An 11,818-nucleotide genomic window follows, 5' to 3' on the forward strand; every position below is an offset into this window, starting at 1 on the left:
GCACCCTCACCTCCATTGCTTGTACTCTCTCCTCTCTCTCTCTCAAAAAAAAAAAAAAAAAAGACTAATCAAAAGAGCAGGTCCAGTTTTTATAATGGCCTAAAAGACCTGGAGGGATACCATACTATTTTCTGAAACCAAGTATTTAGTATTGTCATTAAAGTGTATAAATACCATTTCAAGCAAGTGCCAAATGGAAGACCAAGACCTGGAAAGAGTCTTCTGAACAAGAAACACCAAGGCAGTCTTCTACTCCAACCACACTGTCAGTGGCCATGATGATGCCAAGTGAGCAAGTGTTAGCCAGATTACTGAGTGTTTACCACGTCATCGATTTGTACAATGTTCCAGACAGTTTCGGTTGCTAGGATAAGTGCACTGACTGAAACCAATGAAGGCTGGACAACCTGTTATTTCAAAGTCATTGAAAATACCACCTTTTTGGACATTAATGTCTACAGTTTTTCTCCTTGGGCATGCCAGTTTCTTAATTCTAATACTGCAGAAACGGGATTCGGGCCAGCAGTTTCAGCTAGTGTTCTTGGAAGGACTTCCATTACATCTGCATTAGAACACAACAGAATTTTCTATACCACTCAATGTTCATGAATATTCAGTTAACCATAGGGCCAACTTTATCTCTGGAGCACCACTCCCCACAAGAAGAGCTCTTGCTTCACTAAACAGCAATTGATACATAGGGCATCGTGAATGGAACGCTCAGCTTCATCAATCACCAATTTGTTAGAACCATGCACAATTGTAACTTCTTTCCCAGTGATTTTGAGCAGTTTGCCAGAATCACTTAAATTGATCCCCTCAGCTAGCTCAGCCAAATCCAACATGTCCCCAGTGAACTGGTCAAATTAAACAACTGGGTTGGTTCCAGTTGCCTTACAGAGAACTTCAGTGTCTTCTCTTTGAATATCTCTAGCCACCGTAATCTTCATTTTGTTCAGGAAATGTAATGCAAGATCACTAAGAGCAGCATCTCTTAAGAATAAACTTCTGTATAAGAACATTATATCCGGCTTAAAAATTTTGCTTCACTAAATTTAGAATATAGGCTCTCTTCTTTCTTAGCATTGGGCCCATCTGGACATATCGGAAATTACTATGTAATTATCCCTATCTGTTTTGGGAGCACATAAGGAAAACTGAGTAAGCCCAATCTTAGCCTTTTTAACTCTGGTTAGGTCATCTTTTGGGTGACAACCAGCTGTTTTACATTTGTAGTCATCATTTGTCTCACTCAATTTCATTATATATACATATATATATATATGCTATATAAAGTACATAAACTGTACACATAACTATACATGAGATTCTTGATCTCAGGGTTGTAAATTCAAGCCTCATATCATGGGTAGAGATTACTTAAATACATAAACTTAGGGTGCTTGGGTGGCTCAACTGGTTGAACGTCTGACCTTTGGTTTTGGCTCAGGTCATGATCTCAGGGTCATGGAATCAAGTCCCTCACTGGGCTCCACACTTGGCAGGAAGTCTGCTCAGCAGGGAATCTACTTGAGATTCCCTCTCTCCCAAGTAAAAAAATAAATCTTAAAAGAATAATAATAAAAAAATAAAAATAAACCAGAACAAAACAAAACAAAACAAAACAAAACAAAAACACTATTCACCCCATTCCCTGACCCTGGCAACTACCATTCTGGTTATCAATGAGGTTGTTTTTTAAATTTTTTTTTTTTTAGATTCCACCTGGGAGAGACATCATAATTATTTGTTTTTCTCCATATGACTTACTTTACTTGGCATAATACCCTTGAGGTTTCTTAACTAGTTTGGTATCTCTAACCTCTACACCAGTAGCTGCAGCCAAGTCCATCACTTCCCTCACTGCATTTCCACTTAATGGGGAAAGCAGACTTGAACATGAAGAAAATGTTTGAGTTCAGTGAAGTGGTTGCATTTTTTAACAGTTTCTCTGTCACTCAGTTCCACGGGTCAAGACGAGTTAAGGTTTCAATACCCTTTTCCAAATCCTTCTGGAATGACTTGGAAATTATGGATGAATCCCTTTCTGAAAAAGCTTCATACAGGAATCTAAGAGAACCAGCAATGATCATCATAAGTGTGGTACCACGTCCTACTTTATCTTGAGCCTTAGACAGCTCTGCCAGCATTCTGGCTGTTGGGTTATAATGCTTGCATTTGCTTCAGAACAGTGATGACATCGTTTGTAATGGTCACATCACCTTTCCTGTGTCAATTATTTTTATCTTTTTTTGTCCTAGGCTTGTTCTAATAGCATTGGCAATGGCTTTGACCATGGAGAACTTGAAGTAAATTTGGGTTGGCTTCTGCAGTTCTCATAGGTGCTTTTCCTGCAGCTGCTAGCAGCCCTGGGGAGCATCCATTCCAGAGCACCACTGTTTGGACATGGTAAGCCTGGAGAGTTTGGGTGAGCTCAGAAAGGACAGATGGGTGTGGGTTCCAATTGGCTGCAGAATAATGGCATGCACTGTTAACCATGTAGATTAGAACATTTCACTCCAAAATATGAAATTTTTGCATATTATCTTGAGCTTAAGGCAACTGAAAAATAGCATGTACAGGAGGAGCTCTCTGCCCTCTACTTTTCTGTCTAAAACCAGGGCATAAATTTCCTAGGAGAAAGGTATTTTGTTTTTTTTACAGAGAGAGCACATGTACACACAAGTTGGGGATGGGGGAAGGTACAGAAGTGGGGGGAGAGGAGGGAGGAAGGGAGGAGGGAAAGGGAGGGAAAGAGAGAGAGAGAGAGAGAGAGAGAGACTTTTTAAAGAAGGCTCCACACACAGCACAGAGCACAACGAGGAGCTTGATCTCATGACCCTGAGATCATGACCTGAGTTAAAACCAAGAGTTGGGGGCTTGGGTGCTTAACTGACTGAGCCATCCAGGTGCCCATGCCCCCTGCTGTTTTAGTTTCAGAGGTAGAATTTAGTGATTTATCAGTTGCATATACACCCAGTGATCATCACATCAATTTTATTTTTCCTTCCCTTCCCCTAGGTTCATTTCTTAAATTCCACATATGAATGAACTCATATGGTATTTGTCTTTCTCCGTCTGCCTTATTTTGCTTAGCATAATCCCCTCTAGTTCCATCTACTTTGTTGTAAATGGCAAGATTTCATTTTTTGATGGCTGAGTAGTATTCCATTGTGTATATATACCAAATCTTCTTTATCCATTCATCTGTTGATGGACATCTGGGTTCTTTCCATAGTTTGGCTATTGTGGACATTGCTGCTATAAACATTGGGGTGCAGGTGTCCCTTCGGATCACTCTATTTGTATCTTTGGGGTAAATAACTAGTAGTGCAATTGCTGGGTCATACATAGGGTAGCTCTATTTTCAACTTTTTAAGGAATCTCCATTCTGTATTCCAGAGTTGCTGCACCAGCTTGCATTCCCACTAACAGTGTAAGAGGGCTGGTTCCCCTTTCTCTGCATCCTTGCCAACGTTTGTCATTTCCTGACTTGTTCATTTTAGCCATTCTGACTGGTGTGAAGTGGTATCTCATTGTGGTTTTGATTTGTATTTCCCTGATGCTGAGTGATGTGAACATTTTTTCACGTGTCTGCTGGCCATCTGTATGTCTTCTTTGGAGAAATGTCTGTTCATGACTTCTGCCCATTTCTTGATTGGATTATTTGTTCTTTGGGTGTTGAGTTTGATAAGTTCTATATAGATTTTAGATACTAGCCTTTTATCTGATGTGCCATTTGCAAATATCTTCTCCCATTCTTCTCCCTTTTGGTTTTGTCGACTGTTCCCTTTGCTGTGCAAAAGCTTTTTATCATGATGAAATTGCTGTGGCTGAGGTCAAAGAGATTTCTGCATGTGTTCTCTTCTAGGATTTTGATGGATTCCTGTCTCACATGTAGGTCTTTCATCCATTTTGAGTCTATTTTTGTGTGGTGCGAGGAAATGGTCCAGTTTCATTCTGCTTGTGGCTGTCCAATTTTCCCAACACCATTTATTGAAGAGACTTTTTCCCATTGGATATTCTTTCCTGCTTTGTTGAAGAGTAGCTGACCATAGAGTTGAGGGTCCATTTTTGGGTTCTTTATCCATTGATCTATATGACTGGTTTTGTGCCAGTACCATACTGTTTTGAGGATTACAGCTTTGTAATAGAACTTGAAGTCCAGAATTGTGATGCCACCTTTCAACAATCCTTTGGCTATTTGGAGTCTTTTCTGATTCTATACAAATTTTAGGATTATTTGTTCCAACTCTGTAAAATAAGATGGTATTAAAAATTTTTTTTATTGGAGTTCAATTTGCTTACATATAGCATATCACCCAGTGCTCATCCCATCAAGTGCCCCCCTCAGTGCCTGTCACTCAGTCACCCCAACCCCCCACCCACCTCCCTTTCTACTACCCCTTGTTCGTTTCCCAGAGTTAGGAGTCCCTCATGTTCTGTCTCCGTCTCTGATATTTCCCACTCATTTTCTCTCCTTTCCCCTTTATTCCTTTTCACTATTTTTTATATTCCCCAAATGGATGAGACCATATAATGTTTGTCCTTCTCCAACTGACTTATTTCATTCAGTATCATACCCTCCAGTTCCAGTTGATGGTATTTTGATAGGGATTCCATTGAATGTATAGGCTGCTCTAAGTAGCATAGACATTTTTTAATAATATTTGTTCTTCTGACCCATGAGCATGGAAAGTTTTCTATTTCTTTGTGTCTTCTTCAATTTCTTTTCATGACTGTCATGACTGTCAGAAAACTAGTGAGTTTTCTGAGTACAGATCCTTTGCCTCCTTGGTTAGGTGTATTCCTAGGTATCTTATGGTTTGGGGCACAATTATAAATGGGATTGACTCCTTAATTTCTCTTTCTTCTCATTGTTAGTGCATAGAAATGCAACTGATTTTTGTGCATTGATTTTACATTCTGCCACTTTGCTGGATTCATGTAGGAGTTCTAGCAATTTTAGGGCTGAGTATTGGGTTTTCCATACAGAGTATCATGTCATCTGTAAAGAGTGAGAATTTGACTTCTTTGCCGATTTAGATACCTTTCATTTCTTTTTGTTGCCTGATTGCAGAGGCTAGGACTTCTAGTACTAAGTGGAACAGCAGTGGTGAGAGTGGACATCCCTGCCATGTCCCCAACCTTAGGGAAAAGCCCTCAGTTTTTCCCCATTGAGAATGATATTCACCGTGGGCTTTTCATAGATGACTTTTATGACACCGATCTATGTTTCCTCTATCTCTACACTGTGACAAGTTTTAATCAAGAAAGGATGATGTACTTTGTCAAATGCTTTTTCCGCATCTTTGAGAAGATTATATGGTTCCTGTCCTTTATTAAAGTAGTGTATCACATTGATTGATTTGTGGATGTTGAACCACCCTCACAGCCCAGGAATAAATCCCACTTGGTTGTGGTGAATAATCTTTTAATGTACTGTTGGATCATATTAGGCTAGTATTGTGATGAGAATTTTTGCATCCATGTTCATCAGGGATATTGGTCTGTAATTCTTTTTGGTGGGGTCTTTGTCTGGTTTTGGGATCAAGGTAATGCTGGCCTTAAAAAATGAGTTTGGAAGTTTCCCTCCCATTTCTATTTTTTTGAAATAGCTTCAGAAGAATCAATATTATTCTTTGAATGTTTGGTAGAATTCCCTTGGAAGCCATCCAGCCCTGGACTCTTCTTTGTTGGGAGGTTTTTGCTTCAATTTCATTGCTGGTTATGGGTCTGCTCTGATTTTCTATTTCTTCCTGTTTCAGTTTTGGTAATTTATGCATCTGTAGGAATGCATCCATTTCTTTCAGATTTCCTAATTTGTTGGCATATAGTTGCTCATAATATGTTCTTATAATTGTGTTTCTTCAGTGTTGGTTGTGATCTCTCCTCTTTCATGATTTTATTTGGATCTTTTCTCTTTTTGACAAGTCTGGCCAGGGGCTTGTCAATCTTATTCTTTCAAAGAACAAGCTCTTCATCTTGTTGATATGTTCTATTGTTCTTTTGGTTTCTATTTTCATTGATTCCTGCTCTAATGTTTATTACTTCTCTTCTCCTGCTAGGTTTAGGCTTTCTTTGCTATTCTTTCTCTAGTTCCTTTAGGTGTAAGGTTAGGTTGTACATTTGAGAACTTTGTTTCTTGAGAAGGGATTTTATTACTATATACTTCCCTCTTAGGACTGCCTTTGCTGCATCCCAAAGGTTTTGAACAGTTGTGCTTTCATTTTCATTTGTTTCCATGACTTTTTAAAATTCTTTTTTATTTTTTTTAAAGATTTATTTTTATTTATTTATGATAGACATAGAGAGAGAGGCAGAGACACAGGAGGAGGGAGAAGCAGGCTCCATGCCAGGAGCCTGATGTGGGACTCGATCCCGGGACTCCAGGATTGCGCCCTGGGCCAAAGGCAGGCGCTAAACCGCTGAGCCACCCAGGGATCCCTAAAATTCTTTTTTAATTTCCTGGTTGACCCATTCATTCTTTAGTAGGATGCTCTTTAGCCTCCATGTATTTGAGTTCTTTCCAAACTTCCTCTTGTGATTGAGTTCCATTTTCAAAGCCTTGTGGTCTAATAATATGCATGGAACAATCCCATTCTTTTGGTACTAGTTGTGACCTGATTTGTGACCCAGTATATGATCTATTCTAGAGAATGTTCCATGTGCACTCAAGAAGAATGTGTATTCTGTTGCTTTAGGATGGAATGTTCTGGGTTGCCTGGGTGGCTCAGTGGTTGAGCGTCTGCCTTCAGTTCAGGGCATGATCCTAGAGTCCCCAGATTGAGTCCCACATCAGGCTCCCTGCATGGAGCCTGCTTCTCCCTCTGCCTGTCTCTGCCTCTCTCTGTGTTTCTCATGAATAAAATCTTTTTTAAAAGGATGGAATGTTCTGAATATATTTTGAAGTCCATCTGGTCCAGAGTGTGATTCAAAGCCCTTGTTTCCTTATTGATCTTCTAGATAATCCATCCATGGAAGTTAGTGCGGTGTCAAAGTCCCTTACTATTATTGTATTATTGATGTGCTTGTTATTAATTGGCTCATTTAACTGGCTGCTCCCATGTTAGTGGCATATTTACAATTGCTAGATCTTGTTAGACCCTTTAGTTATGATATAGTGTTCTTATTACAGTCTTTGTTATCTCTGTTCTGAAATCTAATTTGTCTGATATAAGGATTGCCACCTCAGCTTTCTTTTGATGTCCATTAGCATGATAAATGGTTTTCCACCCTTCACTTTAAATCTGGAGGTGTTTTAGGGTCTAAAGTGAGTCTCTTGAAGACAGCACATCAATGGGTCTTGCTTTTTTTTTTTTTTAATCCAATCTGATACCCTGTGCCTTTTGATTGGGGCATTTAGCCCATTTACAATCAGAGTAACTATTGAATGATATGACTTTAGTGCCATTCTATTAACTGTAGAGTCACTGTTTCTGTATATTGTCTCTGTTCCTTCCTGGTCTCTTTTGGGCTCTTTGCTTAAAGGATCCTTTTCAATATTTCTTGCAGGGCTGGTTTGGTTGTCACATATTCTTTTAGTTTTTGTTCATCCTGGAAGCTTTTTACCTCTTCTATTTTGAACGAGATCCTAGCTGGATAAACTTTTCTTGGCTGCATGTTTTTTTCATTTAACACCTTGAATAGATCATGCCAGTCCTTTCTGGCCTGCCAGGTCTCTGTGGATAGGTCAACTGCCAGTCTAATGTTTCTAACCCTTGTGGGTTTCATACAGACCTACAGGATTTTCTCTTTGTCTGAGATTTGTAAATTTCACTGTTATATTTAGGGTGTTGACCTATTTTTATTGATGGGGGGGGTTCTTCATGCCTCCTTGACTTGGATGTCTGTTTTCTTCCCCCAGATTAGGACAGTTCTCCGCTATAATTTGCTCCAATATACCTTTTGCCCCTCTTTTTCCTCTTCTTCTGGGATCCCAATTAGTCTAATATTGTTTCACTTTATGGTATCACTCATCTCTTGATTTTTTTTCCCCCTGGTGATCCAGTAGTTCTCTTTTACTCAGCTTCTTTATTCTCCATCATTTTGTCTTCTGGATCATTAATTCTCTCTTCTGCCTCATTTATCCTAGCAGTTAGAGCCTCCATTTTTTATTGCATCCCTTGTTAATAGTCTTTATTTCAACTTGATTAGATTTTAGTTTTTATTTCTCCAGAAAGGAATTCTCTAGCATCTATGCTTTTTTCAAGCCCTGCTAGTATCTTTATAGTTGTCATTCTGAACTCTAGTTCTAACATCTTACTTATGTTCATACTGATTAAGTCTCTGGCAGTTAGTACTGCCTCTTGTTCTTTTTGAGGTGAATTTTTTTCATCTTGTCATTCTACCTGGATAAGTATAGATGGACAAGGAAACAAAATACAAAATGGCAACAACCCCAGAGAAATATACACTAAAAAAAATAAGAGCCAAAACCAAAGGAAAAAAATAAGAGTGCAAGAGGATATAATCAAACAGGTGAACAGAATAGAGAAATACACTAGGTCCTGTGTATATTTTGGTCCATTTGTTAGAAAACAAGTCCCAAAACTGTAATGAAAGAAAAACTGGGGCAGCCTAGGTGGCTCAGCAGTTTAGTGCTGCCTTTAGTCCAGGCCATGATCCTGGAGACCTGGGATCAAGTTCCACATTGGGCTCCCCGCATGGAGTCTGCTTCTCCCTCTTCCTGGGTCTCTGCCTCTCTTTGTGTCTCTCATGAGGAGAGGAAAGAAGAGAAGAAAGAAAGAAGAGAGGAAAGAAAGAAGAGAGGAAAGAAAGAAGAGAGGAAAGAAAGAAGAGAGGAAAGAAAGAAGAGAGGAAAGAAAGAAGAGAGGAAAGAAAGAAGAGAGGAAAGAAAGAAGAGAGGAAAGAAAGAAGAGAGGAAAGAAAAACTTCTATGTACAAAAAAAGTATAATGAAAGGATGGCATGTAACTGTAAATAGGTGAACAGAACAAAACACTATATACTGATTGTATTTTGGTCAGTTAGAAGAAATTATATCTCAAAGTTGTAGGGAAAAAAACATTTTTATATAAAAATAAAATTAAATACATTGAGAGGATAGAATGTGACTGTAAAGATGAAAATTTAAAAAGGCTTTAACAAAACAAAAAAAGAAAAAACAAAACAAAACAGCAAACATGATCAGACAGGTGAAGAGAATAGAGCCATACACTAGATTCTGGATATATTTTGCTCTTTTGGAAGAAACTGCATCCCCAAATTATAAAGACAGAAAATACTCATACACATGCACACACACACACACATTATAAAATTAAATACAACAAAAGGGTAGAATGTAACTGTAAAAACAGAAATTAAATAAAAAAGAAGGTGATAAAATATCTATCCCCAACATAGGGTTCAAACACACAACCGAAATTAAAAGTCACACATTCCACCAACTGAGCCAGCCAGGTACCTTGAGAAAGGTGTCCTCCTACCCCAGGAGGAGGGAACACTCATCACTGGAAATGGAAATCAATACCAAGGGAAGTCTGTATAAACTGGACTAAAATAACCTTTTTCTTCCATTAGTTTCCACATTAGTTTTCTGGTAACTTTCCCCACAATATACTACCCCTACCAGTCTAACCCCTTTCTTTTGTCTACTTCACAATTTATCACTTTTTGTTAAAATGGTATATAAACCCCAAATCTACATACTTCTTTGAAGTTTTCACTTTTCTATAAAGTCTCCTATAAAAACAAAGTAAGATCTGTATGTTTTTCACTCATCAATCTGTCTTTGGACTGCTAAATTCACAGGGATTCTAAGAGCATAGAGTTAAAGTTTTCCTCTCCAACACCTTGCAGGTTATCAGTTGACTGCAGAAAAAAGGTGGAAGTAAAGGACTATTTATGAGCTTGTGTATTGATTGTTTAAAAATCAAGAATTGGGGATGCCTGGGTGGCTCAGTGGTTGAGGGTCTCCCTTTGGCTTGGGTCATGATTCCAGGGTCCTAGGATCAAGTCCTACATTGGGCGCCCTGCAGGGAGTCTGCTTCTCCCTCTGCCTAGGTCTCTGCCTCTGTGTCTCTCATGAATAAATAAAATCTTTAAAAATAAATAAAATCAAGAATTATATGTATTGTATTTAAAGAAATAGCAAAGAAACTTTTCATCAATTCAAGTTACTCTTAAAGTCTTATTAAATCCCAAAGATAACCAACAAAAATTTTTAGAGATATTTAAGTTTATTAAAAATTTGAATATTTAACAATTTATTGAAGTCAGAAAAAAATTCTTGATATATAAAAATCTAGAAAGGTAGGCTCAGAAATTAGATTTCAAAGGATTGAGAAAGGATTCCTTATCTGAGTTTTTAGTATTACATTCCTTGTCAAACTGGGACTTGGAGGCCTTCTGGCATTCTACCCCTGACTAACCAACCTGACAAAGGAGTCAGCAGTAGCACACAAAACTGTGGGTAGAGATTCATATTCATTCTTATCCAAATGCAGCAAAAAGCACCAGGTTTCCTACTCACTAGAATGTAGCTTCTACTGCAATTCTTTAGAGTAATGAACCCGTAGAATCCATTTCTCCCACTCAAAGAGCCACTTGCGCCTTTGTCCTAATACCTCTGAGAGCTTGCCAGCAGTTAAAACACTGGCTGAATCATCACCATAGGACTCCTCAGATGAATGCAGGTAAAAATGTCTCAGAAGGTGGTTTACTCTGTTCTATTCTTTCACATCTCAAATCCAGTTGGCTGGTCACAGGCAGGTAGAAATGGGTTAATTATTTTAGAACTCATGATAATCTTTTCCAGAAGTAGATTAAGATCATTGTGGCAAAGCATGACAGAAGAACCTTGACCAGTAGTCTTTTCCAAGAAGATGGCAGCATGGGTGTGAAGAAGAGACAAAAGCCATCCTACAAGGGGGAAGGAGAAGGGAATTAGATAGTTTCAGAATGCTCTACACCTGAACTCAATAAGATGCACTAGAACTTCTGAATTTTTTTAAAAAGATTTATTTATTCATGAGAGACAGAGAGAGAGAGAGAGAGAAGCAGAGACACAGGCAGGGAGCCTGATGTGGGACTCGATCCTGGGACTCCAGGATCACGCCCTGAGCTGAAGGCAGACACTTAACCACCGAGCCACCCAGGGATCCCTCGAACTTCTGAATTAAACAGCAAGACAACTCCTGGATTTAAAGAGTCGAAAAAGTAAATACTGACCAAGAGGCAACCTGTACTTAGGAAACCGAGTTAGGATTTTTAAGTAATCCAACATGGGGGAAAGAAGGACATAGGAGACAGTTTGTCACAGCAAGAATACTCATCTTTTGATTTACTTTTTTCAAAAGCTAAGAGGATACTAACCTCCCTACCCACCAATATATCTGATTAAAAATGGGCAGAGGACCTGAACAGACATTTCTCCAAAGATATACAGGTGTGATCAATGGACACATGACAAGATGCTCAACATCACTCATCATCAGGGGAAATGTAAATCAAAACCACAATGGGAGGTCATCTCACACCAGTAAGAATGTCTAGTATCAAAATACAAGAAATAACAAGAGTTGAAGATGTGGAGAAAAGGGAAGTATTGGTGGGAATGTAAATTGGTGCAGCAACTATAGAAGATACTATGGCAGTTCCTCAAAAAAAAAAAAAATTAAAGTAGAAATATCATACAACCCGGTAATTCAATTTCTGGGTATTTACCTGAAGAAAACAAAAACATTAATTTGAAAAGAAATATGCACCCCTGTGCTCATTACAGCAGTATATACAATAGGCAAACTATGAAACAACTCAAGTGTCCATTTATAGATGAACGGACAAAGATAGGA

At 38.6% G+C, this 11,818-nt stretch overlaps 1 pseudogene; it reads right to left on the reverse strand.

The window, feature by feature from the left end:
- Window positions 1–308: 308 nt before the first annotated feature.
- LOC112675531 (T-complex protein 1 subunit delta-like) lies at window positions 309–2,297 on the reverse strand (annotated as a pseudogene).
- Window positions 2,298–11,818: the final 9,521 nt, after the last annotated feature.

Source organism: Canis lupus, chromosome 30, assembly GCF_003254725.2.
Source record: "Canis lupus dingo isolate Sandy chromosome 30, ASM325472v2, whole genome shotgun sequence".
In the NCBI taxonomy this organism is placed as follows: Eukaryota; Metazoa; Chordata; class Mammalia; order Carnivora; family Canidae; genus Canis; species Canis lupus.